At 42.3% G+C, this 4,784-nt stretch overlaps 1 long non-coding RNA gene across 1 annotated transcript in view; it reads right to left on the bottom strand.

Annotated features, from left to right (window-relative positions):
* The window catches only part of LOC138164193 (uncharacterized), a 1,494-nt gene extending 570 nt beyond the window's left edge, over positions 1 to 924 (bottom strand). The window contains exon 1 of the long non-coding RNA XR_011169007.1: positions 10 to 924. This is a non-coding gene — a long non-coding RNA (uncharacterized lncRNA). The remainder of the gene's footprint in view (positions 1 to 9) is intronic.
* Between the last annotated feature and the right edge of the window lie 3,860 nt (positions 925 to 4,784).

Here is a 4,784-nt window from a genome sequence, read left to right as displayed (position 1 = left end):
TTCCAAGACCTCTGCAACGACAGCACTGTGTCCTTCACCATTAGACAGAATTCACTCTCTGTCTGCAGGACAGTCTCAGGAGCTCTGAACCAACAGCAAGATTCCAGGACCTCTGCAACAATGGCACTGTCCTTCACCAGTGGACAAATCTGGCAAAACAACATCAAAACAAAGTACCAGCCTTGGCAGCTCTCAAAAGTCCTGGGCAATTTAAAGTGGCCCTCAGCAATCCTCTCTGTTTCTCTGCCTCCAAGATGCTGCTTCCAAAAAGTTCTTCTGCCTCTCTTTTTTCTTGTGTCTCTCTAAATTTATGTCACCAGCTCCTCCCAGTTCAGCCCTCTCTTTTCACATCAACAAGTCCATCCCACAAGTGGGATTCACAAGCTCTGGGTTTTAACACAATCAAACCAAAAACCAAGCCAATACAGGGGGATCTTTAAATTCCATTACCATTACAGAGCGCCATACAATTTTTCTAGCACAGACTTGCTCTCTGTCCAATATGAAGAGGTTACCCACTAAGAGGGTTAGGGTTGCTCTGGAGACCCCAAAATACCAACACACCGGGTTCTGCTGAATGAATTTGACTCGGGAGTCTTCTCAGCCAAAGAAAAGTACAATTTATTAAAAGTTTGGTTGCATTAGACAGAGTAAATATGAGCTAGGTCCTTCTATGGTGCTCTCACCCACCTAGTGTGAGATAGGATCTTATAGACCGAAGGTTGTGGGAGGAATCTAGGGATGGTCTAGGGGAGGAGTTTGGGGAGGGTCTTCAGGAGGAGTTAATGAGATCAATGAGTGATTAAGGGTGGGCTAGGCCAGTTCAAGGTTGGATCAACACTTTGATAGGCTCAAAGGTGGGAAGTCTAGTAACTGAGGCTTGGGTTCAGCCACAATGTAAGGCTTATTGCCTCTTGCAAATGCCTCATCAAATGGGATGATTTAATCAAGAGTCCAAGGGAGGTTTCCAGAGCCTATACTTTTTCATTACAGCAAGGAGAGGAAGAGGTTTCAAAGGGGGAGATCTTCTCTTCCCCTTCTTTCTCTCCTCTTCCCCCCCATGTCTCTCCTTCCCTCTCAGTATCCTCAGCCTCATAAACTCTTATGGATTATCATCTCTATGTATCCAGCCCTAATCTCTCCCCTGAGAAACATAATCCTTCATTATCAATTATCTATTATACATCTCAAACTCAGCATGTCCAAAACTGATCTCAGGCCTGGGCTATAAAAACCCCCAAACTAGTTATAACTCTTATCCCAAATTCAACATGTCCAAATCAGAATTCATTCTCTTCCTCCCCGACCCCATCCCCACTTCCAAATTTCCCTGTTCTTGTTGAAAGCGCCAATCTCTCAGGTGTGTAACCTTGGCATTATCCTTGACTCTTCACTCTCCTTCACCTCACAAATCTAATCAATTACCAAATCTTGTTGTTTCTACCTTTCTATCTCTCATATCTGACCTCTTCTCTCTACTCCAACAGCAGAACACTTTAGCTCAGGCCTATAGACTATTACAATACACTCAATGGGTCTGTCACCTCCAGTCTCTCCATCCTCCATACTGCTGCCAAAGTGGTTTTCTTCAAATTCTGATCTGACCATATCCCCTACTCAGTAAACTCCAGTGGCTCTGATTTGCCTCTAAGATAAAATACAGACTGTTATGTTTAGCTTTTAAAGCCCTTTGCAACCTGGCTCCAGCTGATCTTTCCAGCCTCACTCCCACATTCTGTAATCTAGTCAAATTGACCTTTTCTCCATATACACTTCATTTTCTGTCTTTGTGCGTCTGTACTAACTGAAATGCAACAAGAAATATTAAAACAAAGTTGAAATATTGAAAAATAAAAGAAAACTAAAGTAACTGACTTGGAAAGCAAATCACAGGGAAACAATTTAAGAATCACTGGACCACTTGAAAACCATAAACAAAAAAAGAAAAGGGAAGGGATGAGGGACAGAGAAGAGAGGGAAAGGGAGAAAAAGACAGACAGAGAGGCTGTATATCATATTTCGAGAAATTATGAAAGAAAACTGCTCAATCAGAGGGCAAAGTAAAAATAAAATCTACTAATCACCTCCTGAAAAAAAAAAAAACACAAAATGAAATTCCCCACCTCCCCCCACCTTCAGTGTCACAGCCAAAATTCAGAGCTTCAGATGAGGTATGGGCTCTGGGAGCTCCCTCGAGATCTCCTTGAGTCCTTGAGGTACAGGCTCTGGGAATCTCCCTTGGACTCTTGATTAAATCATCTCATTTGATAAGGCAAGTCTGTTACTAGACTTCCTAAGCTTGAACTGGCCTAGCCCACCATTGTTTGTGGTCTTCAGGTGACTTCCCACCCTTAATCACTCATTGATCTCATTAACTCCTCCTGAAGACCCTCCCCAGACTCCTCCCCTAGACCATCCCTAGATTCCTCCCACAACCTTCTCTCTATAAGACCATCTCACACCAGGTGGGTGAGAGCACCATAGAAGGACCTAGCTCATACTTACTCTGTCTAATGCAAGCAAACTTTTAATAAATTGTACTTTTCTTTGGCTGAGAAGACTCCCGAGTCAAATTCATTCAGCAGAACCCGGTGTGTTGGTATTTTGGGGTCTCCAGAGCAACCCTAACCCTCTTAGTGGGTAACCTCTTCACTTCCAGGTTAAAGAAAAGAAAAAATCAGGCAAGTTGCCAGAATTAAAGTACTGAACCTCAATCAGGATCATACAAGGTTTAGTAACTACTACCATAAAGAACTGTAGAATATGGAATCTGATGGATGATCCAAAAGGCAAAAGATAGAGCTTGCAACCAAGAATAATTTACTTAGCAAAACTGAGTGTAGGGGCAGTCAGGTAGCACAGCAAGTAAGAGCACCGGCTCCAGTGTTGGGATGACCTGGGGATCTAATCCAGGCTCAGACACTTATTACCCACCCAGAAACACCTGTAACCTTGAGCAAGTTACTTAACCCCAATTGCTTTAAAAAAAAAAAAAACAACTGAGTCTTACCCTACAGGGGAAGAAAAATGGACCTTTATTTTTTTTTTAAAGCAATTGGGGTTAACTTGCTCAAGGTTACATGGCCAGTTATTTCTTCGCAAAGGTGAACAACAGAGGAGCCTGACAAGGAAGCTGATTGACAGCAAGGGAAAGGGAGGAGGGGCCTGCAGATCAGGGAAATCTGAAAGCCTCCAGAAAGGTCTTGCTGCTGATTAACAGCAGAAGAAATGGGGGAAGAGGGAGGGAAGTTCTGAGAAGTTTTCACTTCCCACCCACACAGTCTGGTCCTTGTCCTATATCATTGCCTTTGTTTATAGCTCCTTGCTGAATCTCAGGCACACATGCTTTTGTGTTCATAAAGCTCCCCTTGGCTAAAGAGGAGGTCTGATTGAATTCTTTCAAAAATCTGAACCAGCTCTCACAACTCTGAACCTTGACAAAGTGTCCAAGATCACATATCTACTAAATGCCTGAGGCCAGATTTTTTTTTTTTTTGCTTTTTGGAGGGGGGAAGGTAGGGCAACTGGGGTTAAGTGACTTGCCCAAGGTCACACTGCCAATTTTTGTGTTATGTGTCTGAGGCTGCATTTGAACTCAGATCCTCCTGACTCCAGGGCCAGTTGCTCTATTCACCAAGCCACCTAGCCGCCCCCTGAGGGCAGATTTTAAGTTGGGTCTTCAAGACTCCACTTCAGCACTCTATCCACTGCATCACTTAGCTTCCTGATTAATTTAACTTTCATAAAGGATATTTAAAAATTGCAAGGATAGTTGTTTCAAAAACATCCCTCCAAAATTGGAATTACATTCTCCTCTTAAACACATAAGGTCGATGGGGAGAATGAGCTTAAATCTGATGAACGCATATGGTCAAAAGGGTAAATTCACAGGTCCTGGTTGCTGAAAATCCTTTTCTCTCATGGAGTTCTCACAAAATTCCCTTTAGGAGTGAGCTTTCTGCTGAGCTCTGAGGGTCAGTGTGCTTGCAGAGTTCCTCACTGTGTCTTAAGCTGTATTCATTGTGCACCTCAGCTCCCACTGTAGACACTGCTTTAAGTCACTGCTTGTCCTAGGGACCAATGCCTTTGGGAATTCCTTATCTTCCAAACTTTCAAAATTGACCAATTCTTCATCTGGTCACAGGAGAAGAGGGAGAGGGTTGGGGAAATGGGAGTAGCATGTGATCAGCCTGGACTAGTAAACTGGAGCCAGGTTAGAAAGAACTTTAAATGCCACATAGAAGAATTTGTCTTTGTTCTAGAAGCAACAGAAAGCTACTAGTGTTTACTGAGCATGAGAGTACCTTGGTCAGATCTTTGATGTAGGGATATCATTTTGGCAGGCAACTTAAAATTGTTACTATCCTGTATACCTATGCAGCCTTAACTGTTTTAAGAGGAGGGTGGGAAAGAATCATTGAAAAGTCCTAATGATTTTTTAAACGCATCAATAAAACAACAAAAAAGTATGGAAAATTGTTATTAATTAGATGGACTGAGCCAACAAGAACTTCTGCAGCAAATTTATTTTACATTATTTACAAAAATCTCCAGTTAATTATCGAATTGTTGAGTTCTTCAATGATAATTATCCCTGGCTACAGTATAGGGATTGGGGGGGTGGGGGAAGCAATTACCCATTCATGATAACAGTTGGAGTGATAATCTTTCTATTTCTGGAGTAATTTCACGACAATTCTCTAGTTTCCTACATTCTGACACACACTGAAGCAACCTGTACTTCATTCTTCCTACCTCACAAAAATATCCTGGTTTTTAATATA

This window comes from Petaurus breviceps, unplaced genomic scaffold, assembly GCF_028583685.1.
Source record: "Petaurus breviceps papuanus isolate PSGF00001 unplaced genomic scaffold, PetGlider_PUasm1.0 189, whole genome shotgun sequence".
Taxonomy (NCBI): Eukaryota; Metazoa; Chordata; class Mammalia; order Diprotodontia; family Petauridae; genus Petaurus; species Petaurus breviceps.
Note: the sequence above shows the minus strand (reverse complement) of the source record. Positions and strands in the feature narration are given on the sequence as shown.